Source organism: Nycticebus coucang, chromosome 12, assembly GCF_027406575.1.
Source record: "Nycticebus coucang isolate mNycCou1 chromosome 12, mNycCou1.pri, whole genome shotgun sequence".
NCBI classification, from domain to species: domain Eukaryota; kingdom Metazoa; phylum Chordata; class Mammalia; order Primates; family Lorisidae; genus Nycticebus; species Nycticebus coucang.
The window spans coordinates 55,932,662-55,959,718 of record NC_069791.1 but is presented as its reverse complement, the minus strand read 5'-3'; the positions used below and the strand labels follow the sequence as shown (position 1 = coordinate 55,959,718).

The 27,057-nt window shown below is 46.2% G+C and overlaps 1 long non-coding RNA gene across 1 annotated transcript in view; it reads left to right on the top strand.

The window, feature by feature from the left end:
• Positions 1–4,305: 4,305 nt before the first annotated feature.
• LOC128562787 (uncharacterized) overlaps positions 4,306–27,057 on the top strand; it is a 67,240-nt gene continuing 44,488 nt past the window's right edge. Inside the window, exon 1 of the long non-coding RNA XR_008373502.1 lies at positions 4,306–4,421. This is a non-coding gene — a long non-coding RNA (uncharacterized LOC128562787). The remainder of the gene's footprint in view (positions 4,422–27,057) is intronic.

Here is a 27,057-nt window from a genome sequence, read left to right as displayed (position 1 = left end):
CAACAAGGGCCAACAAACAAACCAACAAATGGGTCATTGATAGAGAGATTTCAACAGATGGCTCCCAGGGCAAAGATTTCTTGAGCCAAATTCGGCAAGGACATGTGAAGATTCTCTGTTAAGAGGGAAGGAATTCTTCTAAAAACCTCTTGACCAGACCCATGGAATGGGCTGTTCTATCCTTACTCCAAGGCCAAGGAAAAAGTACCTTGGATGTAGATTCAAGGTACAGCCAAGCCATCCTGAGGCCTTGGCCCTGTCCAACCTCCTTCCCTCTCTAGGGGCAGGGGCAGGCACCCATGCGGACACATCTAAACTTTTTTCTCTGAATCTCTCCCACACACCCCTTACCAACTGAGGCTGGAGAAATCAGAAAGCCACAAGTCCTTCCCTCCACATTGTCTGAGAGAAGCCAGTTGGTCACTTCAAGTCCCCATGCTCCCACTCCAAACCTAGCCCTGGAATCAACCACATAACCAGCCTACTCCCTTGACTGGGTCTTTTTGTCCACAATTCATGGGTAGAAGTTGGAGGTTGATAGTCTGCTTAGAGAAACTGAAGCAGAGGGCAGGAAGGGGCTGGCATTCAGAGCCTCTGAAGGCCCCTGTTCTTAACTCTCAAACTCCTTCTTTACTAACAGCTAGTAATGATACACCAACAAGGGCCAAATGGTCAGGGCAGCAGCACATGCAGCAATAGGAAATCTTCATTCATTCCATTTTCTCAGCATCCAGGAAACATTTACATAGTGACCAAAAAGGCCAGTTGTTGGGCAGTGTCTGTGTCTCAGTGGGTAGGGCGCTGACCCCATACACCAAGGGTGGTGGGTTCGAACACAGCCCCAGCCAAACTGCAAAAAAAAAAAAGGCCAGTTGTGGAGTGAATGATTGGGATAAATACAAAGACCCTTTGTATCTTGAGTTGTGATCTTAAGTTTCTAAACCAGGGGAAAAAATAACATAAACAAACAATAACAGGAAGAGCTACTGTTTACTGAGTACCTACGATGTGCTCTGTCTCACAGCAATCAGGTGGGTTGGTACTATCACTGCCCTTTTACAAAACAGGACACTGAAGCTACAGAATCCAAGGCCAGGTGATAGGCTGGGAGTCATACCCAGTCCAGTATGTCTGACTCGTAGGCAGCAGTGTTATAGAAAGTTCATTCAGTGACCCTGGTTAGTTAAAGCATGGGAAAGCAAACTGCATTCAGGACCATTGAAGACAGGTACAGAACCCATGGTGAAGGAGCTGCGTGGTAGGGAGAGATTGGGCTTAACTCTGAATGGAGCACTGGAAAGAGGGAATTTATAGCCCAGGAACAGGGTGGGGGTCAGTGGATGAAAAATGACTAAGAGGAAGCATCAGGGCTCAGGGGGATTCCGGCTGAACCACCCACAGGATTCTTGTCGAAGGTAGCCCAGGTGATCAGACATCTCCTGGGGGATGGTGGAGGCTGAGGAACCTGATCAGATATCAAGGCATAGGGGCGTCTTGCTAAGCTAATTTAGCGGGGTTCTTGCTAAAACTGGATTTTATAAGGAAAGTGCACAGATGGGCCTATGAGGAGTTCAGGGGCCTGCTTTAAGTTTGGTCGAGCAAGGAATGTTTGTCAGAAGAAGGCGTATTTGATGCTGTTGGCCACGGAATTGAATGTTCCCACTGGGTGTGCTACATTACTTCTGCCTTACCTGTCTGGCTGCGTCCCTTCCTTCCTTTGCTTTCTTACCTCCTCTTCTGACCCTTGAGTCTAGAGTGGATCCTCACCTCTCCTTTCTTCTGTTACCGCTGTTGCTTTAGTTTATTCCTGGGGTTTCAATCATCACCTTTTTTACTTGCAGTTTCCAAACTTGTATCCCCACCTCAAGTACCAGATGCCCATTTCCATCTCCAAGTCATTCCAGATGCCGAAGACCATCTTGCCAGCCTCCAGCTACGTTTTTCAGGCTCTCTGTTCACTTTGCTTGGACTATTTTCATGATCTGAATCTCTTCTGTCACTTTATTCTCTTCTTTTCCCAGGATACCTAACCTATGTTTTCTTCTTCTTCTTCTTCTTCTTTTTTTCTTGAGACAGAGCCTCAAGCTGTCACCCTGGGTAGAGTGCCGTGGCATCACAGCTCACAACAACCTCCAACTCCTGGGCTCAAGCAAGTCTTCTGCCTCAGCTTCCCAAGTAGCTGGGACTACAGGCGCCTGCCACAACGCCCAGCTATTTTTTGGTTGCAGCGTGATTGTTGTTTGGCGGCCCGGACTGGATTTGAACCCACCAGCTCAGGTGTTTATGGCTGGTGCCTTAGCTGTTTGAGCCACAGGCGCAGAGCCTAACCTACGTTTTCTTGATTTCTCTTCCTAAACATCTCTTTTTTCATTCACTACGTAACTCAGAACACTTCTAATGCCTGCAGTTATGCCCAGATACAGATGGGACTCTCTGCATTCTGGTCCCAACGTATACTCTCTTTCTCAGATTCTCCACCCCAGGGCTACTCACTATTTCCCCAGCGCCTATTAGCACTTTTGCCCCTGTGCCCTCCTCAGAGGTTCCCATCTACCCTTGGGATGCAGCTAGAGCAGGTGTCTTATGGAGCTGATTTTAATTCCCATAGCCAGATGTGGGCTCTCTTTGCCTGAATTGTTGTGTAGCACTTTGTTATTTCATGTCCTTGGTTATTAGGATTTGGCCTGGCCTTGCAGCTTGGTTCTGGGGAAGGAGCTTGGGTCATGAAGTAGGAATGGATTTGAATTTTAGCTCAGCAACTTCCTAGCATACAACCTTGGGCCCTTTAATTTGAGCCATTTTTCTACCACTGGTAAAAATGGGCCAAAGGATATAACCTTGCTGTGAAAATTAGAAGTTACACATGTATAAAACATCCAGCACAAGCAAGATATTAATAGGCAATAATTATTAATAATCTGATGCAATTATTTATTCCCCACTAGAACATAAATTCCTTGATATTTGAGCTTGTCAGCTTCTATTCATTTTTGCATCAATTCCAGGCACCAGCACAGTGCTAGAACATAGAACTCTCCCAAGCAATGTTAGGTGAACGCTGACTAAGCTGGAGGGATGGGGATTTTCTCTTGTGTTCTTCTGTCAGTCTGACCTGCTGCCTCCCTAGAGCCAGAGCCTCCCAGATCTGCACCCCAGCCTTTTCCTACTGCTGCCTGTGTTTCCCCACACCACAGTGCCTCAATATCCATCCCCATGCAATGTGGATAAGATGTAATTTAGGGTGGCTTCATGAAAGAACTCAGTTGTAGGTGGAAATGAATGTTGAAAGTTTCTCAATGGAATAGGAACTGTAAATCACTCCAAGGTTGGGATGAAACCTTAGAAAGCTGTGCCATGCAAACCACAATCCCTAAACCTCTGTCAAAAGTGGCCCTGAAACCCCTGGAGACCTGGCAGGGGATTCCTTTCTGTTGCTTGGCATTTGGCTGTTCTGATGCTGGCTGAACCCCAGCAGCCTAGAGGCATAAAAACACTTAAAGCCCCAACACCCCTGCCCCAGCTGAAAACGCAGTTTGGGCTTCAAGTCACTTTCTTTTTCCATCCCCTAAGGTAAAGTAAAATCCCCAGGGGTCTTCAGGTTGTACACAGGGAAACAGAGGAGGACTTGGCTATGTGAGGTGGCCTATTTATCTCATCGTCCTTGCCTATTTCTGGTGATTTGTCTTAGAATCAAGGCCTGGGATAATCCATAACTCAGGTGGATGTCCCAGCAAGCCGTGACCCCAGAGAACTCCAATCCCCGCCTTTGCAGCTGTGCTAGGGAACGCTTCAGGCCAGAGGCCCTTGTGCCCTGGAGGGGAGAACACTGGCTGCAGATGCGAGCTTGCAGGAAGCTTTGATGTTGTGAGCAGGACTGGGAGGCGTGGGAAGTGAGACTTCTGTTCCCTTGAGCTCCCACAAGGCAAAGCCTTTCCGTTATCTTATAGGCCTCAGCATAGCCTAAAGGTGCTGGCTAAAGCCTTTCTTGGCCCAGAGTAAATCAGGCCAGAACCAAAGAATGCACTTGAATCAAAGTGGAAAATTAGACACTGAGCAGGAGAAAGCTCCCCTCTCCAAAATATATACGCATCAAAGTGTACTCCTGTCTAGCTGGGACAGGAGCCATCAAAATGCAAATGTGGGTTTTGAGAATGCTAATGTTGGAAGTGGAGAACAATACCGAGACAGACTTCTTGGGGCCAGGGAGAGGGCCCCAGGGCAGGATGTGGGAGCTGAGTGGGGGGCAGGGATGAAAGGGGCAGAGGAAGCAGTGTGAGAGAGCCTGGCGAGGCGGGAACAGCGGGAGGCGATTGAGGTTGAAAAGACTGCAGGGGCAGGACTCGAAGGGGCGCTGAGAGGATGGGTCAGGGGACCTGACCGCTGACCGCTGACCGGAGGCTGCGTGCCCAGGAAAGAGGAGGGTGAGTTCAGGGAAACTTCTCTGAGTGGCAGCCCAACGGGGTGGAGAATCAGGACGTGCCTGGAGTCCCAGGTTTGGGCTTGAGCTTGAGGTCAGGGCCTGGAGAAACAGACAGAAAGAACCTTGTTTCTGTAAAAGTAGGAAGCCAGGAGGTATGCTCTGCTTGGGGGCAATTGGTGTGTGAGTGAGAGGGCTTGTAAGAGGGGCTTGAGAGCTGGCTGCCAGGCCAGAGCCAGGGTTGAGTTCAGGTGGTCTCACTAAGAGCTGCTTCCTCAGGTTTAAATTCTGCTCTTGCTGGGAGGACTGACTACATTAAAGCAGAGCCTGGCATGGGGTCAATGCTTTGTGGATGTTTGTTGGTATCTTTGTTGATGAAGAAAGTGAGGCTCAGGAAGGCTTATTGACCCGTGTGGCTCTAGACAGCCAGGGAGTGATGGCAACTCTATGAGAACCCAAATCTGCCAGATCTGTACCAGTCAGTGCCTATGAGCAGTCTGGGACCTGCCTCTCCCATGGTGGCATGAGCTAGCTGCCTTGTGCTGTGGGATCCCAGAAAGGTGGCAGAGTCTTCTAAGATATAAAGCCAAGAGCCAGTGCCAAGGAGGAAACCCTAATAGAACCTTGACTGATGGTGATAAGATCACTGCTGGGAACAGGTGTTTCTTTTGGAGGGGTGGGTTCTTATTCTTTCTGTTTGGGGGCTTGTCTACTCATCACTTCTTAGTGGCACCTACCCTCAAGCCCAACAAATCACTGTTGCACAACTGAGTCTCTCCACCTTGACTGTAAGTTTCTGGAAGGCAAGGATTTGTGCCTCACACTTGTTTTGTACCCTCGGGGTCTTGCACAGCACTTGGTAAATGGGCCATTCAATGAATTTGTTCACCAAAGAGCCTCTCTGATGCCAGGCCCCATGCTAAGTGGTGAGAATACATAGATGATTACCATACAATCTCTGATCCCTGCCTCAGGATGCCTGCCTGGTGAATGAATAAAGGAAAAAAGAATCAATGGAAAGGGCCAGCCCATTCCTCTAATTGCTTTATGAACTGGTAGACAGCACACAGAGGCACCCCTTAGATACCTTGCTTTCTCTTGAGTCCTGAAAGGCTGCTGCCTGGGTCTCACAGCTTTGAAGCAGCACTGGCTTTTATAGAAAAAGGGCCATACCTTCCTGCTTTTCTCGTGCACACACTGTGCACACACTCCCAGAGGGGTGACAGTTCCCAGAGGGCTGACTGGGTGCCTGAATTATTCACATCCTGTCCCCTAGGCTCTCTGGAGACTAAGGACTGCCAGGAGCCACAGGAAGCAGAAGGCCAGGGGAGCTGGGAGCTGGGATCTTTTCCTTGTATGAAGCTAACTGGCATCACAGCCATCTATCTCACCCCCGTCCCTGTGCGCAGTGGACTGTCTCCAAGACTGCCTCCACACAGAGCCAATCAAAGAGGCCTCCTGGCTCAGAGCCACCCAAAGCTCTACCTTTTCAGGTGGAAATGCCCTCCCTCAGAGGTCAGTGGAAGGAGTCAATGAAAAGGGTGGATCTTATAAAAGTGGGCAGCTTTGCAAAATATTGAAAAACACACATTTTCTCAGTATACAAGGCTCATTGTGTATGGAGTTAGCCTCCAGGAGCAGGTAATGCAGTCTACCTTCTTTGGAAACACCACAGCCTGAGGCAGCCACCCATGTGTGTGTGCCTGCCTGTGTGAGTATGTGTGTATATCAGGAAAATGAAAGTGAAATAGCCGGAGCATTTCCAGGGCTTACAAAGAACAATAAGCAGGAGGGGGTAAGTTGGCTTAGGGCCACAAGCAGGGCTGACAGGACTTTCCATTTCCTCACTGTGGAAACAGAAAATGTCCTGTTCGCCAGACCCTCCCCACCATCTTTGCCTACAATCAGGTCCATACTGAAGGCTCCGACCCTCCACTATGGGGCCCCGTGGGCAGCCAAAGGGATCAGGAATAATCCCTGCCCTGGAGAGCCAGTGCAAGGGAAAGGTCAAGATACCCTTCAAAAATGGCCCACGGAGGTACAGGGATAAGATAGTCGACATGTTAGAGAAAGGGAAGGAGAGAAGATAGAGACAGGCTCCTAGAATGTAGAGCCCTGTGGAACCACGTCCATGCCCGCTTGGCCGCTATTCCAGGATGAATGAGAATGAGCACGGCAAACATGGACCAGACATGTACCATGTGTGTAGAAAGGGACAGGGGTGGATCTTGTGATTGGACGTGGACCTTTTACCTGGAGAAAATGAGGTGGGTGGGGTGGGGGATGAGAAAACTGAGCTTTTTATACAGTTCACTATTGATGAATTCTCTTCAATCTGACAACTCTCTTCACCATTATCACTGTAATCCAAGTCTCTATCATCTCTCATCTCCAAACATGTCTTTCCAATTCATCTCTGCTTCTGCCTCTTCCCACCCTACTTAATTTATGCCCCGTAACTCAGCTACTAATATTTTTAAAATAAAATCTGGAAAATATAATCTTCATCTTAAGGCCACCTGCCAATGGCTTCCCATTGCTCTTAGGATTGAGATCAAAATCCTTAGCATGTTTTACAAAGCCCTGCAAGAGCTCAGGTCCTCTCTTCTTGTGCTTTCCTCCAATCTCACTTCCCCAGTCATGCTGGTTTCTCTGGTTCCTGGCATGAGCAGGGTCCCTCCTTGTGCCCATGAATACAATCATCCTTTAGCACTCAGTTTAGTTTGTGATTGTATATGTGAGGGTTGGATTGGTGATTAATTACATTGATTGACAGTTATACCAGTTGTTTCCCCATTGGACAGTTAGCTTTCTGAGGACAAAAGCCACAGCTAGTTCTGCTCCCTGGTGCAAGAAGTTTGCACACTTGCCACCATGTGGTTACATTGGCAGCACTGTACAATTCGGTAAGGTTTCATAACCTTGGTATGAAACCTTGGTATATCAGCGTTTCACAGCTTTGTTAGTGTGAAGGTGTGGGGATGTCTTGCTGAGAGGCATTCATTATTGTTGCATGTTTTTGTCTGCTGTACAATGACAGCTGATGGTCATTCCAGAAATAGTTCCGAAATTGCAGTGAGGGGTGGACTAGGTGCTGGCATTGGTGCATAGCTTCCCAAGGGGAGCACTTCCGCGTGATATTCAGCAATGAAGTATGTAGCACTTTTTCTAGGATGAGTTCGAGGACTTAAGTTCGAGGACTTGTATAATGGAAAATCAGAGGGTGCCATAAGACAATAGCAGTGGGACTTAATTCCGATTAGGGTGCAGGGAGGGCCTCACTAAGGAAGTGCCACTTTATTGAGACCTGAAGGATGAGTTAGGAATTGGGCTAGGAGGGAGAGGTAGGGGATCCAGGTGAAGGGAACAGAATGTGGGAAGGCCTGAGGCAAGGCAAAAGCTTAGGGGAGGAGGATGGCGGGAGAAGTAAGAATTTCAAGCAGTCCAGGAGTTATCACTGGACTGATATCGCTGAATGCACAGGACGGCAGAAGGTACTCCAAACTTTAAGGAGGGTAATGACATGATGCCGTTTACATGTTACTTGGGCTGCTGAGTAGAAAGTTGGGACTGGGGAACCAGTACTCCTTCCAGTGTGAGCTAAGAACCAGAATCTTAGCGCCAAAGATGATTAGGCCCTAGCTTCCCGTGCGAAAGATGAGAAAAAAACAAAAACTACAATTGAGAGGATACTCAGCCAGGACCCTAGGCTGATTTAGCTGTAATTCAGTTGTGAAAAGGGCGAAAACCCTGGTCTTCGGATTCCTCCTGCCAATACCCCTTTCGAGATTTACTAGTTGGGGCTCCTCTCACTTCTGCACTGGTGGGTTGTGACTGAGAAATGACTCCTGGGTATGGCAGTTTTATCGGCGGGCCGAACGTGCCTAGTTCCGGGCTGGCAGTCGGGCCTCGCAGTCGGGGGAAGCAGCCCGGGAATGCGCTCGATCCGGGCCGGGAGGGCCCTCTGCGGGGCGGGCGGGAGCCTCGAGCTGCGCGCACCTTCCGGAATGGAAACTTGGAGCTCAAAGGCCCCGAGGCAGCCTCCTGTGTAGGTGGCGCCGCCTTTTCTTTTTCTTATTCTTCCAGGCCTTACCTGCCTAAACAAACAGCCAGAGCCCCCCACCCGCTTCGCCCCCGCCGCCGGGACAGGAAACAAGCAGTGACAGCTACCCGCCCGCGCCTTCCCTGCGAACCCCGGCGGGCCGGCTAGCAACCCGGCGCCGCGGCGCTGCGATTGGCTGCGCGCGGGCTAAGCGGCGGAGCGCTGCTCCAATCACCGGCCGCGTCCGACCGCGCCGCGCCGGGAGGCCGCGCCTTCGGGAGGCCGCGGGGAGCGGGGTTTTACATGCCTGTGGTATTTGCTCAGAGGGGCATGACCACTTTGGGCAAGTCTTTAAATGTGAGTCAGCTTTCGGCCGATCCCTGGGAAAAATTCCTTCGGTGTTGTCAGGCAGGGTTCGCTAGCTGCAGCTTAAAAAAAAAAAAATTCAAAAGGGATAATCCCACTGAATGGGGAAAGGCATTCGCACCCTGTCCCCGGTTCCCCAGAGAAGAGGCCGCGGGCAGTGCTGGGGGGCCAGGCCACCCCAACTCTGGGCGGCCCCTAGGAGCTGGCCAGGAGGGTCAGGGCACCCCCTTTCTTCCTCGTGCCCTCTCTCCCCGCCTTCAGCTGGCCACAAACGTGCCGAGAGCACATGGACTGCAGTGCAACTAGTGTGCCCCCTGGAGTTGTGCCCCAGACCTTCCTACACGTGAAAGACGCCTGGACCCCGGCTTCCCTTTCCTTAGCAGCCTCTGTTTCTGTAGTTCTAGTGTTCTAGTCTTGGATCTGATATCTGGTAGCTGTGTGATCTTAGGTAATCTCTCCACCTCGCTAAGCTTCAGATTCCTCATTGGCAAACTAACAGGTAGATAGTAGACGAGGTGAACTGGTCTGGGGGGTGTGTAAACTTGAGGTCTCCTCCTAGCCTGGTCTCCCGAAGTTGCTTGGGCAAATCTCTTCTGCACTCCCGGCCTCAGTTTCCCCATCTATAAAAAAAGAGGAAGTTGGTCTAGAAGAGTTGTTGAGGGCTTTTTCAGTTCCATGAGAGCAACTACTATAGGGGGTCCTGATCACCCCTCACGAAGATTGGGGTGGACGTAGCCCTTGACTTGCCAGCCTGCCCCGAACAACATAGCTGATCTGCCAGCACAGGCAGTTTCCCTCTTCTGCACGTGTCATCTCAGAGAGCCCAGTAGGCGGGATTGGGAGCACCCAAGGGGAAAAGACCAAAAAAGGCCAAGGGCTGCAGGAAATGAGCAGAAACTGGAGGGATTTATGTGCAATTTGGTTTTAAATGAACATTTTGTGCAAAACGAAGAGGCGTTTGGCACCTGTTACTGGTGAGTTAATAGCTTAGGCACTTTTGGTCATAGGGATACAATCCTATGAAGACCACATTAGCTCATGTGGCAGCAAATTAATATAAGAATTGACCAGAAAGAGGCTATAGAACCTCCGCCTGGGAATCTTTTAAATGTGATTTGAGGGACTTTGAAATCCAGGCAGAGTGAAGCTGTTGGAGCTTCTGAGTCAATGACAATATGGGAACACTGGCTACCTCTGTGTATGAAGAGCAAGGTTTAATGAAAAGAGCAGTGCACTTAGCTCCTTGTAACACAGGGATGTGACCTTGGGAGAGTCACTTCCCTGTTCTCAGTGTCCTTTTCATCTGTGGCAGAATGAGAGAATAAACTAACTGATCTCTTAAAGTCCTTCCAGCTGACACTCCATAATTAAATGGGATAAGGTGTTTGAAAGCTATCAGGGGTCCTCAAACTGTGGCCCGCCAGCCACATGAGGTGGTGTGATTGCATTTGTCCCCATTTTGTTTTTTTACTTCAAAATAAGATATGTGCAGTGTGCATAGGAATTTGTTCATAGTTTTTTTAAACTATAGTACGGCCTTCCAACGGTCTGAGGGACAGTGAACTGGCCCCCTGTTTAAAAAGTTTGAGGACCCCTGCTAGAGCATTGTTTTTTTTGTTGTTATTTATTAATTTATTTATTTTGAGACAGGATCTCACTGTGTCACCTGATCTCACTCAGTAGAGTGCTATAGCATCATAGCTCACAGCAACCTCAAACTCTTGGGCTTAAGTGATTCTCTTGCCTCAGTGTCCCAAGTAGCTGGGACTACAGGCGCCCGCCACAACGCCCGGCTATTTTTTGGTTGCAGTTGTCATTGTTGTTTAGCAGGCCCAGGCCAGGCTCGAACTTGCCAGCCTACCCTACTCACTGAGCTATGGTACCAAGCTTTGTTATTATTTTTTATAGATAAAGGTGGCCTGGGAGTTCATTAAGCTCTGAAATGCCTAGTACCCCTTGCCATCCTCTGCCTACCAGCTGAGACTGCAATATTTGTTTGGTGACAGAATTTCTCTGGCCTGTGAATCAGTATTACTTATTCTGTTTCAGCACCTACCCTGGTGTTGCAGCCTGAGCCAGCCACTGTTCTCACTTGGTTTCTCCACCTCAGTTTGCCTTTTCTAATCTCCTGTGATTCAGATGAATTGTGTTGTGCCTTTGCCAAGCATGGATTCCCTGAAAACATGACTGTAAGTCTAGAAGTAGAGTCATAAGAACCAGATTGGTTTAACACAACTAATTTTGACCATTTCCCCTTTCTACTATTCTATGATCGTCCCATTCTACTGGGGAGTGGGGATCCGGTATTTATAAAGGTGGGGGAGGGAGGTCGCAGATGAAGGAGAAGGCCAGGCCAATTATAAAAAGAAAGGATTTTTTTTTTTTTTTTTTTTGCAGTTTTTGGCCGGGGCTGGGTTTGAACCCACCACCTCTGGCATATGGGGCCAGCACCCTACTCCTTTGAGCCACAGGTGCCGCACAAAAGGAAAGGATTTTTTAAAAGATTATTTCTACGTTTGTCAAAACAAAGAAAGACACATAAGCGGTCCGAAGGGTTAGACGATCATTACATGCCATATAAAGAAGAGAATTTTTCAGGACTGTGGGAGCCTGGTGGAGAGTTTGCTTCTGCTTGGGCAAATCAGAGTAGTCTTCAGAGGAGGTGATAGCTGGGATATTTCTCGAAGGGAGAGTGATTTTTCTTGCAGTGAGAAGTGCGTGTACGGTGAGGGTAGGGCCCAAACAAGGCAGAGAGATGGTGAGAATGCACAGTGGCTTGGGTGACCTAGGAAAGGACAGTTGCCAGGCATGTTGGGCGCTCAGGTGGATGACAGAACTGGAACTAGGAGGCAGGATTATAAAGGTCTTGTTTGCCCTGGTAAGGAATTTGAACTCTATTTTGTAGGAAACAAAGAGCAATCACAGTCTTAATGGTGGGAGAGATCAGTAGAGAAGAGAAGAACATTGTTTTTTCAAACTTCAGGTTATATAGTGAAATTCAGATCATGACTGACATTTAAAAATGGAATGGGTGACAATAGAGTGAAATTGAAAATAGGAACATCCGTGCATGCAGTACATATTGTTTTGTGAAATACACGCGTGTGTGTTTGTGTGAGTGATTATCCATGTCTTCTGGGTTACAGTGTTAAATGTACTTGGTAGTGTGGGTCAGTGTCAAAAACCTCGAAATCCACCAGAGCTGCAGACTTTTCAGGTGGAATAAGGGAGGGTGGGCTGGAAGGGGATAGATAGGAAGGCCTTACAAACAGGACAGGGAACTTGCATTCCCTCCTACTTCAAATTTTCGAGTAGGAAATTGCTTAACTTTTGAAGAGTTAACTCTTCCGAGACTTCCCCTGCAGAGGAAAGGTGATTATATTTGCCCTGCAGAGTTATGGAGCAGCCTACTAAAGTATTTGGTATGCTTCTTCCTGGGCAGAGCGCTCTGCCTAACAGTGCACGCAGTCTGGGACAATAGTTGGCACTCAGTTCTGTCCAATCTCTGCCACAGACCCACATGACCCTGTTACAAATCATAATCCTGTGGCTTAAAAAATGATGGTAGTTTTCCATTCTTCCAATGAAATGTTACGTAATTGTGATAGCCAGCATTTGGGGGTAGTCTGCCAGACTTCAGTACAGTGAGGATGCAAGACAACATTCCCCTCATGTAAATAACGGCCTTATATTTAAAGCATTTAAAAAGGCTATTAAATAACCTCCCATGGTCCGTGATACTGTTATCTTCCCAGACCTGATGGTCAGGGAGTTCTTTGGGATAATGCAGTTCCCTCTTGATGTGGTCATAGCACATCTCCTCTTCTGCTGGCCTTCGAAAAATGGGAGAGCAGCTGGCTACCAGCTGCCCCATGACAGCACTTAAAGATTATTTCTACGAGTCTGATGTTTGCTTTTCCTGAGGCAGCCTTACGTGCAGTGGGGGCCCATTTACTTTCCTAAATCTAGCCATGTGGAGAATGTTCCTCCCTTGCTATAATACACATGGCCCAGTCTATCTCTTTTTAAGGTAACCAACCCTGTGCATGTTTAGTTACATAGTGTGCACATCCGTGTCCTCCTTTCCAACCATCCTTATGCCAAACAAACTATATGCATATGGTCCAGATACGCTCCAGACACTCAGCCTTGTGGTTTCACACCTGCTGGGCAAGTATACTCCATAAATATACATATTCGTCCTGTCTGAGCTGGGATTTTTTTAAGTTCCCTTGATTCTGACTGGTTCCTAGTCCATAATAACAAGGGCATGCCTACTGGGATCTGAATCCCACTATGTGCCACGCCCTGTGCTGGGCCCTTGATACATTTATCAAAGGCCAAGAGGTACTATGAGATTATCTCTGTTTTTCAAGTAATGAAACTGAGGTTTGGATAGTGTTCATACTTGCACAGATTTCTCTGGATCACAATCCCATGCTCTGACTCCCAAGATACACTACTCTCCCTGATCTCCTTTGATTAGCCTCCTTTATTGACAGCTAGGAATACCTTCTCTCTCTCTTCCTGTTTTATTTTAGAAAAGTCATGACAATTCTCTCTAGAGAGAAAGTCTAAATGGAATTTATTTTTGCTCTGGGACTCATACAGAGGAAGGATTTCCAAAAGTCGTTATGTCCAGACTCCTGCCTCTTGACAGGCTTTGCTGGCTGTGAGAGGAAGGGAGGGAAGGAAGGTGCCTCCAAATCACAGGGCTCTAGATCTAAAGGAGCTCAGACTGTGAGCTAGGCCTGTGCCCCACTGTACCCATCCTATACCACTTTCTTCATCATTTATTCATTCCTTATTTATAGCTTTGCCTTTATCCCTGCCTGCCTTTGTTTATCCACTATTATGTCAGAAATACCTTTCAGTCATTCCACAAATATTGGATCATGATGATCAGCCACCATTGATGTGAATGATACTACTCTTGGCATAGAAGTAATTGTCCAAAGTCTGGGCACCAGCAGTTCTGTGGTTGGGGTAAGGTCAGAGCTGCCCAGGGAGGTAAGATCTGAAGGAAGGGTTCCCATCGGCAGCTGTCAGGCTGAAAGACCATCGTTTGACACACATGGGCTCCTCACTGATATAACAGTGCTGTCTTTTTTCCCCTTTGCTTATAACAAGGAATTGTAGAATTCCCTGAGTTGGAAAGGCCCTATGATCCAGCCTCTCCCATCTGATGCAGGAATCTGCATTGCAGTTTCCCTGGCATTGCTCATCCAGCCTCTCCATGAGCACCTTCCTAAATACGGGCTAATTTGGGTCTGCTCCATTTTTCGACAGCTTTATTTGTTAAGCAATTCATACAACTCTATTGTGCTTGATGTGATCCCCCAGTACTTCCACCCGTGGATTTCATTTCCACTTTTTGGGGTGACATAGAAAATGTCCTAATCCCTTTCCCATGTAATAGCCCTGCAAATATTTGAAGGCAGACAGGATATCATTCTTTTTTTTTTTTTGCAGTTTTTGGCCGGGGCTGGGCTTGAACCCGCCCCACTCCTTTGAGCCACAGGTGCCGCCCCAGGATATCATTCTTAGTTTTCCCTTCCTCACACTGGGGATGCCAAGTTTGTACCTGTTTGCGATTCTCTTGCTACTCTTGGTAGCACCAAGCTTACTTACAGGATATACTTGAGTAAGTGGTGAGCTTTTACCATGTGTCTGCCCCCTTGAAAGACATTATTTAATTCAATCCTCATGTCCATCCAGTGAGATAAGAGCCCTTTGTATTTTATAGAGGAAAAAACAACTTCATGAGGTTAGGAGTTTAGGCCAAGGTCATATAGTTAGAAATCAACAGGACTGGCACCTTAACCTGAACCTTTTACCAAACACATTTTTTCCTTGAGTTTCACCAGGGCAAGGATGGTGCAAGATCTCCCAGATCCAGCTCTTGTCATCCTGAACTATGAACACAGAAGAGATAATCTGAATCTCTGCAGTCTCGGTCTCATTTGCTAGACCCTTTTCATCTCTGCCTCTCCCCCATCAGATTTTGACTATAGATTGTAATGAGTTACAGGGCAGCCTTTTATTTTTGCAGTTAGAGAAACTGAGCAGGGAGGTGGAGGGTTTTTGTTCATGTTGAGTCAGGGACACATTATCAAAATCAGAATTGAATTTTCAGACCTCGAAGATAATTGCCTGTACACATAAACAGAAATTGCTAATTTCTCATGTGTATGCTCACAGTGAAAAATATTGGAGACATTTGTCACTTTTCCATAATATTTTTGGAATACAGGAGCCCTCTGGTGGCCAAAATAGAAGCTAGGAAGGTGTCCTTGGGAAGGTTGGTCTGAAATTTTCTGCTAGAACTCCCCTAAGTGATCTCTGGCTTCAGCTGGGGTCACCCCTATTCCATTTAGCCTCTTTATCCCCACTTTCATGGAGGGTTACTTGCCTTTTGCACACTCTCCATTCTTCCTTCCCTCACCCCCAGCAACTCTGACTCTCTGCACCTTCCCCTCCAGACCCAGCTGCCACCCTCTGATCCCCCTGGAATCTCTCCTTCCTGCCATCTTTGGCCTCAGAGGACCCTTTCTGAAATCCGGCCAGGCCCCTGTGGCAGGTGCTGAGCTACAGCTGCTGCCTATGCCCTGCTTCAGCAGTGTGGAATTCAAATCCCCCGTGGGTGTTTAGAGCCTGCAGACAGATTAACGGAGGATCCCGGCTCCTTAACAGGCATTTGCAGTGTCCTGCTAAGCACATGAGGGTTGATGAGCATACCCTAGAAGCAAGTTCTCTTGGAAAAGCAGGTGAACTTTCTTTCTCTCAGGCACAAGGAGTTGACCACACATCACCTGGTCCCTGGGGTTGACCAACTGTCCAGAGCTGCGCCATTCTAGATATCTGTATGCAACTCCATCCCGTAGAAGTCCGCTTTCCTCATGATCATTGGCATGGAATCATGTGTCTTCTGTAAGGTCATGCCACACAATGGCCAGCAGCAAATAAAGACCCACAGAGTATCACTAGCTAATCCGTATGTTGTTGGTAATTGGGAATTGACCACTGATCCAGAGGCAGAAGCTATTCTGGTGGCTTCTATGAACTTTGGTGAACCAAATAAGGGGAAAGAAAGCTATGATAGGACAGAAATAGAAATTTTGGCTACAATTTCAATATAATGATCCTGGCTTCCAGTGCTATAAGGTAATGGAAGAGGATAACACTTAGAAAGCACTTTGGACTCCTGAGAAAAAGACCTTCTATAAAATGAGCTGGCGACTTTATTACATTATGGTACTTAACAAGTAGTGGCTTAATCATAGGGCAATCAGGCAAGATAGGCCAATTCATTATCCTCATTGCAGAGACAATCAGAAAAGACTTCACAGGCTCCAGGGTATGTCGCAAGAGGGTGGAGTGCAGGGAATCTGGGCATGTTAGAAGGTGAGGCCAGAAGGAGGGCCCTGGAAGGAATCACAAGGCTTGGAAAGATACGGGTTCCAATAGCCCAATAGCCTGCAGGAGGAATGGCTGCAGAGGTAAGGAGGGTTCATCCAGCCCAGCTCGGTGGCAGGACTGTGCAGTAGGGACAGAATGCAGCTGGGTTTGTACTGCCACTACCTCTCCAGCACATGGACATGATTTTAGGTGAAATGAAATGAATTTAGGCTCCTCACTATGAGGATTAGGGCGGGATTAGAAAGTGTTAACTTTGGAGACTGCAGAATTCTCATGTCTAGATTTTTTTTTTTGAGACAGAGTCTCACTCTTGTCCCAGGCTAGAGTGCATGGTTTCAGTCTAGCTAAAACAACCTTGAATTCCTGAATTCAAGTGATCCTCCTACCTCAGCCTCCCAAGTAGCTGGGACTACAGGCACCTGCCATAACACTTGGCTAAGTTTTTTATAGATGGAGTCTTGCCCTTGCTCAGGTTAGTCTCAAACACCTGAGCTAAATCGATCCTCCCATCTTGTCCCCCAGAGTGCTAGGATTATAGGCATGATCCACCACACCAAATTTGGGATATATATATATATATATATAAAAAAAAAAAAGAACATGTAGATCAGCCTTTCTGGAGGTATGTTTGGGTGAAGCCCTACCTCAAGGATGATTGAGCCTCTGGGGATATTTTTTCAAGGCCTGTCATTCTAGAATCACCTCAAGCTTCCTGTTTCCCAGCATTTTATGGATTTTTAAAGTATATCATTTCCAGGGGTCTGGAAGGAAAGGGTGAAGCTGAAATGGATTAAGTCTGTCATCTTAATCCATTCAATAGGCCTCCTCTTTGCCCTTTCTCACCTGTCAAAACTGCAGCAGCTCACCCACCTCCCATCTGTGACATAACTTACAGGAGTTGTCCTGTCATTCCAAGAATCGTTATGATAAAGGCAATACACGGTTTGTGTAATTTTCCTCTCAAATCAGTGTGTGTGCTCTTACTGTGTCCTTTTGAAATAGAGTTGTTGGCAGCAACTCTGAACTGATTAGTCCTCTGTTCTCACACAAAGCTTTGGGCAAACAGCCTGTACCATGTCTATTAAGTGTGCTTTGTGTAGCATCTCATCCCAAAGATGGGGCTCAATACATTATTTTATTTCTGATCCTGATGGTATCATAAAAAGCACACTGTATTGAAAGTTAGAAGATGTGGTTTTGTCTTTGACTGCTTATAGTTGTCCTCAAGGCCTTGAATATCTCACTTTGCTTCTCCAGGCCTCAGTTTCCATATTTATGCAACTGAGAAGATTTGGACCAATCTCAAAGGGCACCTTTAGCTCTGTAATTTACTACTTACCTTCGGTAATGGTGCCTTCTTCAAAAAGACCGTGTTTCTTCTCTGAGTTTCTCAGAGGCGGGAGAAATCCTTGCCTGTAGTGTCCCCAGAGTGGCCAGTGGGACTCTGGCCCTTGGAGGCAGGTGTGTAGGCGTGGAAGGTGAGGAGCACCCCAGAATCTGTTTCTAGATTAATCATGTCCAGCTTCTTTCCAAGAGATGGCTAATGGGATTTTAGCAGTAAGAAGCACTGGACAGAGGCAGAAGGGACTGCTCCTCCTCCCAGTGTTGCCCTCCAGCTGGGTGCCTAGTGTGTGCTATGTCCTTGACCTCTAGTCATAGGAGGTCATACTGAAAGTTGCCCATGGCCCAGATCTGGGAGAGAAGAACACAGAGGCCCTTTCAGTCTCATGTTCCAAACCGGAGGTTGGGTTGAGCTGTTGAAACCCATGGAAAAATATTCCTCATCCAGTGAAAGTTGGGAGCACTCTCCTTTCTAGGACAAGGCAGAACTTATTGTTTTCTATGGAAATGCTTGTGCAGATGGGGAAAAAATGGCTAGAAAGTTTGGGCATGGAGCCGAGGTTTTTGTGAAGGGTAAGATTCCTCAGCTGTCATAAATATCAGTGGAAGGGGAAACAGGTGGTGAATCCCTGCTTTCCTTACACAAATATTTTAAGTGGATCATAAACCCTCTCTGTTCTCCCAATCAGTAAGTCCTCATGGTGTTTTAGTGTTTAGAAGGCCAGAACCTTTTTTCCAAACCAAGTAGGTACACGACTTTACTAGTGACTGCTGGTGTTTGGGGTAAATAGACTTTGATTCTTGGAGACTGGCTTGAATCCTACTCCCTTTCTTTGATAACTGATGAGGAGGCTGGTCCCATTTCCTGCGCTCTGTAACTTCAGGGTTGTCAATGGAAACATGTCTCATTTTATTTCTGATAACCAAGCTCCAACATAAAGGAGTTATGTTTGCCAGACAGGCAAGGTGGGAAGTCTTGGCAGCAGCTCTGGGCGAAACCAGGAAGAACATGATGAGGCCAATTGAAAGAGAACGTCACTGGTTTCTGATGGGGGGGGTGCATGTCAGAGGAGCAGGGCCTGGGGGAGGGAGGGAGGTACAGAGAGAGAGGTCCTGGGTCCTCCTCAGGGAAAGGAAATGCTCTGAGAAGTAGACAGGGGTATGAAGTGAGGAGGCAGGGTCTTTTATCTGAGGTCCTGGGTCCTCCTCAGGGAAAGAAAATGCTCTGAGAAGTAGACAGGGGTATGAAGTGAGGAGGCAGGGTCTTTTATCTGAGGGTCTTTTAAAGAAATTGGAACTTGCAGATTTAGGAGGTGGTGAAGCTCATTCTGTGAGCCTGGGGATGGATCTGTTCACATCAGGCAGAGGTGACAGAGAATCACAGAACTTAGAACTGCAAGGTACCTCAATGGTCTTTCAGGCTAGCTCCTTCATTTTACAGGTGAATAAACCAGAGCTTGCTTCCTGGAGTAATTGAAAAGGTAAGAATTTCTCTAGTGCAGGACACCGTCAGTCCAGCAGTATGTTTTTTTTTTTTCTTTTTTCTTTTTTATTAAATCACAGCTGTGTACACTGATAGAATCATGGGGCATCATTCACTAGCTTCACAGTTTACCAAGTTTCACATATACCCTTGTAAGATGCACCACTGGTGTAATTCACCTATCTCCTTCCCACTACCCACCTCCCCCCTCCCTCCCCTCCCTTTGCCCCTTCCCCCATTCTTAGGTTGTAACTGGGTTATAGCCAGCAGTATGGTTTTTAAGGAAAGAGCATGGAATTTGGAGTCAAACAGACTTAATTTGACATTGGCACACTCAGGTACTCTGTGAGGACAAGAATCCCTACGTCCTTGGGCTGCTCAGAGTAAATGAGAAAATATACGTGAAAGTCGCTATCCCAAAACTTGGCACGGTGCCTAACAAGAATTGGAGAATAGTCATTGGCCTTCCATTGTGATTATGGTATACTTGGCTGATAGAGGCTATATTATGAGAGTGAATGAACAAACCTTAATCAGGGGATTGCTAATATGCTGGGCTGGCTTGTGTTATAGGTACTCAATTAATTATTAAGATCACATTAGTCTAATGAATAATTGCTAAGATATGAACTGTTATGCAAGTACATAATAATAACAGCAGTGGTAGTGGCAATGATGTGATGATAAAGCTTTGGCCCAACTGCCCCAGAGACAATATGTGCAATGAGGGAAGGTGAAAGGAAAAGTTCTTTGAAACCTAGCTCTTTCATTGACTTTGGTTTTCCACAGCAAATAAACTGGGGTAAAGGAACTCTCAGTGGTCATTTATTCATTCATCAGACAGTTACTGAGGGCCTACTATGAGTTGGTCACTTTCCTGGGAACCAGAGACATGGTAGTCAGCAAAACAAGGTCTTTTCCATAGCTGGAGATCACATTCTAGTGGGGACAATAAACAAACCAAGAAATAGATAATATACTGTTAAGTAGTGATAGGACTTAGAAAAAAAAATTCAGGGCAAGGAGATAGAAGGGATGAAAGGGATATCTCTTTTAGTTAAGGGGAATAGCTCTCTGAGGAGATAATGCTTAAGTGGAGCTCTGAGTGGGAAGGGGAGAAGGCCATGTCAATACTGTGGGGCCAGGGGTGGGTTCCAGGCACAGGGAAGAAGAGCAGGGACAAGGGCATAAGGTGGACCAAGTAGGAGGCCATGTGCCTGGAATGTCATATTGATTCAGACACATGGCCTCCTATTGGCTGGAGAGTTACGTTCCACCGGAATGCAGAAAAATGAAGATTCAATGTGAAGAGGCTCTTCTCTGGAGATTGCAACCCAGGGAAAACCTCTCAGGATGAGGGTAACAGTGAAGAAGCAGTTTGCGGGACCATGCATCTTAGACCCTTGCAAGAGATAAGAAGAGTCCCTGCAGACAATTGGTGATTTGGTGTGAGACCCTGAGAAATGGCACCTTGAATCAGCAGGGGGCCAGGTGGCTCTGGACCAGCTCAGGACTCTACTGTTGGCAGATGCCCGAATGCAAACTCAGTATCAGCCTTACAAGACCGGGGACCTTTCCTCAACTGCCCATTTTTTTCTTGTTAATCTTTTGGAAATCATGAGAAATGAATTTCCCCAGTTCCCTTTAAAAATATTGCAGTATTGGGCAGTGCCTGTGGCTCAAGGAGTAGGGCGCCAGCCCCATGTACTGGAGGTGGCGTGTTCAAACCCGGCCCTGGCCAAAAACTCCAAAAAAAAAAAAAAAAATTACAGTATTTATTGTCTCTTAAAGTAGACCTGGATTCTGTCATTGAGACCCTCCAGCCAGGCTCTCCCTGTCCTGTGTAAGGACCGGGGAATCTTGCCTAAGTCACGGAGTTCCCATGGGAAATAAAGCAGGGAGCATAGAGCTTGGCGCACAATAGGACCAGATGAGTGTTATCCAAAAAGCGCCACAGGCTTACTACTTACCTAAGAAAAGGCCTTTTTGTTTGTTCTACCTTTTCTCACATCCAAGCTTCTAGGTTTGCAGAAGCAGCGAACAAGCTATGTGAATTTCTAAACTTTCATTCATCTTTATTTGCAGCCATCTAACACTGACGAATTCTGGTAGATCCATGGCACAGTGTAAGCCGCACTGGGCTGTGGGCATTGTCCCTAAAATTAACTAGTTGTGTAACCTTGTAACCAAACCTCTAAGAACCCAGGCTCCTCATCTCAAAGTCTGAAAGTGCCAGACAATATTTCTGCATGGCACAGGGCACAGCCATAAAATGTTATGAAGACTAAATCAATATCATATACAATTTGTGTACTGTGACGTGTACGAGGGTACAATCCTTGCACCCATTATACTGGCGACCCTCATACCAACCTCTTCCTAATCATTCCAGTTGCTCCTTGCTGAATTTTTCCAGCAGTTCTGATTTCTTTTTTTATGGATAGGTGACTACTGGATTCATCCAATGACTAAATAATGTTTTTTATTTTGATTCTGAGCTCTTACCTTTACTCATCCCCTGGCCCCCCTTTAGAGTTCCCTAGGGTCCATTGGGTTGATATCTCTATAGAATAGTTTATAATGATCCCCAGGTTCTTTGCAAGGACATAAATATGCCGAAACCCAGTTCCCTATCATTTAAGTAATTTCAGCTCAGCACACATGGAATGAGCTTCTGGCCTATGTTGTGCATTATATTAATAACTAGAGGCCGTTTACATGGATGGAGCTGGAACATACTCTTCTTAGCAAAGTATCTCAAGGATGGAAGAAAAAGTATCCAATGTACTCAGCCCTACTATGAAACTAATTTATAACTTTCATATGAAAGCTATAACCCAATTATAGCCCAAGAATATGGGGAAAGGGGAAAGGGAGAGGAGGGGAGGGAGGAGGATGGGTAGAGGGAGGGTAATTGGTGGGACCACACCTACGGTGCATCTTACAAGGGTACATGCGAAACTTACTAAATGTAGAATATAAATGTCTTAACACAATAACTAAGAAAATGCCACGAAGGCTATGTTAACCAGTTTGATGAAAATATTTCAAATTGTACATAAAACCAGCACATTGTACTGCATGACTGCATTAATGTACACAGCTATGATTTAATAAAAAAATAATAACTAGAGGCCATAGAGAATGAAAAGAAGAATAAGAAGAAATCAAGGAGCACAGGTCAAGTGGGAATGACGAAGGCACACATAATGATGATACCACGCAGAATGACGTGGTCTATGACAGCAGAGAGCTGTGGAACACGGAGGAGTGAACCATCAAAAATGACCAAGAAGATTAAGGTCACCTTCTCAACATGGCTACTTTTTCTACTGGGCATTTGCCTATCCAAAAAGCAATGCTTTTGTCCTCATCTGCAGCTTAGTCAATGTTGACAGAATTGGGCGGGGGCCCTTCTTACCCTGTGGGGAATGTAGACCACATCCTCAAAGTAAGAGCCTCTGAACCAAGGGGTGGAAGACCTGGAGGAGGATGGGGGAGGACGTTAGATCAGGACTTAGAAAAAGAAACACACTTGGCTTGGCAGGGGCTTGCCCTGTACCAGGACCCCTTGGGGTTTTATACCAGGTCCTGGACTGTGACTCTCTGCTTAGCATAAGCCCTGGCAGGAAGCGTCAACTCGCCAGGGTTGAAAGAACCCTGGACCCTGTCATTGAGACCATCCAGCCGGGCTCTCTCTGTCCTTTGTCAGGGCCCAGGAGGCTCCATATCATTACTCCAGAGCATTCCGCTTCTCTCCGGCCTCATTACGCAGTACATTAGCTGTGGGAACTAAACCCATTACAAAAAGGAGGGGGTGGAATTGGCACACAGGGAAAGAGGCCTTCTTAGATCAGGCTAACAACTTGTGCCTATTAACTAAAGAAGATCATTAGAAAATTCCCATCTCCTCCTCTCCTCTCCCCTGCCTGGCCCCCACTCCCACCACTGGTAAGATGTGGCTGTGAGACAGGGCGCAAGTGAATTTGCCTGTTTCTTGAACACACACCCAAGCTTAAAGGGGCCCTACTCAGGGCTTTGTGGAAGCTATGGATGGTGGTGAAGACTTACTTTGATATTGAGTCTGATTTTAAATGAACAGTCCTTTCCTTCTCTCTCCAAGATGGTTCTTTTGAGAATCAATGAAGACAGTATCCAAAATAAGCCAGGTTCACTCTGTGATTATTTTCTATCGCCCATAACCAAATAGACAAAGAAGATAGGTTTTATTTCTACTGTTCAACAATGTACATATATCTGGAGTATCACTTTGAGGTTAATCAATTTAAACCTGTTTTTACAGATGGGGATGCAAGGCCCAGAGAGAATGAATGATGAGTCTCTCCCCTGATGAGAACTCTGTAGATCTCCCGTTTGCAAGTCTGGGATACTGTCTTTACTGACAGACTTCCCCCAGTCTGATCACTTTTTCTCTTTTAGATTCTGTTTGCCTCTGACTCCCTTACTCCCTGGCCTTCTATGTTTCCTAGGTAAGGTTGGGAACATCCTCAAAGAAATCCAGTCAAGTACTTTTGGTATCAGGCTACAGACAGAATATGAGTATAGCAGTGGCCTTGTTATCTGCCCTTCTCCTCTGGCCCATATTAAAAACAAAAATAAAAAGTTAATCCTATATGAAATACGGTCCAAGGCAAAGGTCTGCATGAGCTTCCTCTGTGTCACTCCTAGCCCTCACTGAAATAGGAGGCTCCATCCTTCCTTCTTGCTTCCTCCCCACACTGGTTTCTATGATCAGGGACACCGATGCTGTGAAATGTGCCTTCAAGTCTGTTTGCACTTTCCTCTGTGAATGTTTGGGCTCAGTCTAAAACCGCTCAGTTAAACAGGGGTGTAGAAGAGACAACCCGTGCCGTGGCTCTTCCCTTGCCTGGGCAGGTCATTGGGGTGAGACACAACCATCCTCACTGTGAGATAGAGCAAAAACGGATTTTCCTTCTTAAATGTGAACCCTATTTGTGTGTGTGTGTGTGTGTTTTACTATACTCTGTATAAAAGTCTGATTAGCATTTCCTTTTCAGTGCTCCTTCACCATCCCAGCTGCACCAATTGTGGTCAGTAAAACAGAACCGGTGCACTAGCAATCAGGAAAGCAGCTGAAAGGGAGGGAGTAGAGAAAAAAACAAGGGAGTGGATTTTCTTAGAACTTGAAGAAACCGCTCCAATTAAAAAGAGAGAGAGAGGAAAGAGGTGAGGTGAGACAGTTGGAAGGAGTAGATGGGAAGATTCCAAAGAAACAGGAACCTGAATTTAGTGGAAATAAGGGAGAAAGGTGGCTTAAACCACCTATGGTGAAGAATGGTGGGGAAGGCACATGTTAGAAAAATGCAAAAAAAAAAAAAAAAAATTGGGGGGGGGGTGGCGCCTGTGGCTCAAGGAGTAGGGCACTGGCCCCATGTACCGGGGGTGGCGGGTTCAAGCCCAGCCCTGGCCAAAACTGCAAAAAAAAATTTTTTTTTTTTTAAACAATGAATGGAACAGAGAAGTCTGGAGCTTTAAAAAATGAAAAGTAGAGATAGAAACTTCCTTTTTTCTTTTTCCTGTTTTTTTTTTTTCCTTTTTATTAATGCATCTATTAATATTGTTTTTCAAATAGAAGAAAATGGAAATGCTTGACCTTCAGTCCTGGGAGAGAGTTGGATGCTTGTATTTGAGTGACTTGTGCCCTGGAGGAAGGGTTGCTCTAACCATCCTTGCTTGGGACTAGATCTAGATTCCTCCACACAATTCTGTCTTGCTCAATTGCCTTCTCTTTCTCTTTAATGTCAGTGTGATGTTGGGACACTTATGAAGATTACATTGGAAAGGAACTTGGAGTTCAACGGTGTAAAGGCACAGAAGAAAGTGTTAACAATGTTCATAGTGGTGATACTTGAGGTCCTTCAGAAAGGTTGCTTGCATAGCATTGCTGTGACTGTTCATTTTTATAAGCTGTGACTTACCCCACAAAATTACCTAATTGGGACTGAAATATCTCCAGCTGGCTCTCAATCCCAAGGAGCTTGCTCTTGAAAGTGTGACCTCTTGTTTCATCTATTTTCAGGCTTGTAAGAGATACAAGGGGATGTCTCCTTTATCAGAAAGTGCCACTACTGCAGCCCACCTTGGGGACGGTGCTAGAGAGAATGCTACCAGCAGTTAGCAAGGGAGTCAGAGTGTCGGACAGGACCATCTCCCACCATCATTATCACAAGCCAGAGCAAACTAGGTGTATTTGAGAAGTCTAACAATGTCCCTAACTTTGTAGTTTTAGGGTCTGGGTCATTTAACATGGTGCATCATCGTAGTTAAGAGTTAAGATGTGTAGTAAAACAGACCTGTGTTTGAATTTCAGCCCCCCTCCTGACTAGCTAAGCAAACTGCAGTAAGTTACTGCCTTCTCTATTTCTTCCTTTTAAAAATGGGGCTACCAAAAAAAGGGGGGCTCCAGAGAATTGCTGCAATGATTGTCAAAACGCAAGTAAAGTACCTCATCACATAATAAGTTCTGAGTGCATTTGAGAAATAGTATGTAATGAACGAACCAGGGGACAGGGGATCTGGATTTGGGATGTGTTTGGGATCAAAAACTGACTGTCTCTACTGTCACTACCTAGCTGTGTAAGGAGAAGTTACCTCATCTGTCAGTTTCCTCATCATTAAAATGTGGGCAAAATATCTACCTCCTGATGTAGACTAAGGATAATTTGTACAGAAATGAAGATATATGTTAAGAAGACAATGCATGGTGATAATAACTTTTGTGTTTATTTCCTGGAATCAGGTATTATCCCTGCCATCATTTATGTAACATTTATTTATTTTGAGATAGACTCTCACTCTGTCCCCTGGGTAGAGTGCTGTGGTGTCCCTGTAGCTCACAGCAACCTCAGTCTCCTGGGCTCAAGTGATCCTCTTGCTTCAGCCTTCTAAGTAGCTGGAACTACAGGTACCCACCACAACATCCAGCTAGTTTTTTCTACTTTTAGTGGAGACAGACTCTTGCTCTTGCTCAGGCTGGTCTTGAACTCCTGAGCTCAAGCAATCCACCTGCCTCGGCCTCCCAGTGTGCTAGGATTATAGGCATGAGCCACCACATCTGGCCCAATTATGTTACCTTTAACAGGTCACTTAATTTTAAAGAGCTCAGTTTCCTTATCTATAACATAGCTAGACTTCTGTTGTCCACTCCAACTCATATTTTTATGAGTTTTCTGTTTCAAAAATGCCCATTGAATATGGAATTGGGTTACCAGAGGTGTTCCCAGGATGACTGATTGGAGCTTCTGTTCCTTGGTTATCCTTTGCCTACCTCTTTTCAGCCCATAAACTCACTGAGCTCACATTGGCTTAGACAAACAGCAGAGACTTCCCCCAAGGAAGAAGAAACTATCTTTGTACTTGGTGATCCTACATTATAGTTGAAAACAACAGATAGGTAGATATGTAAGGAAAAGATTGATGTGCAAAGCAAATACCAGAAAGTTCAAATTAATGTGATGATTTTCTAGAATCAGAGTCAAGAGGATGATCTCTGAAGTCAGACCTAGTAGGGGCTTTGAGTTCTAGCTCCATCACTTACAACAGTAGAATTTGGGCAAAACCTCTACCCCTGACTGAGTCTTAATTTCCACTTCTACAAAAGGGGGCTTTAAAAGTGGTATAGTCCTTTTGAGATTAAATGAGATGATCCATGCAAGGTGCTTAGCACAGAGGCTGGCAGATCATAAATCCTCATGATATTAGCTGTCACTACTACTAACATTGCTATTATTCTTATCGTGGTTATCTGGGGTAGCCTCACTGAGGAGCTATGTAAAAAACTGGGTTTGGGAGGAGGGGACAGAAAGTTTGGAAATAGACAGGGAGCCTGGGAAATGGTCGGCGGAAAGCAGCATGCCCATAGGAAATCACCTGTAGAGGAAACTGACATCTGTAGATTTAAAAGTCTTTCCTGGTAATTCTGACATGCAGCCAGGGTTGATAGGAGAA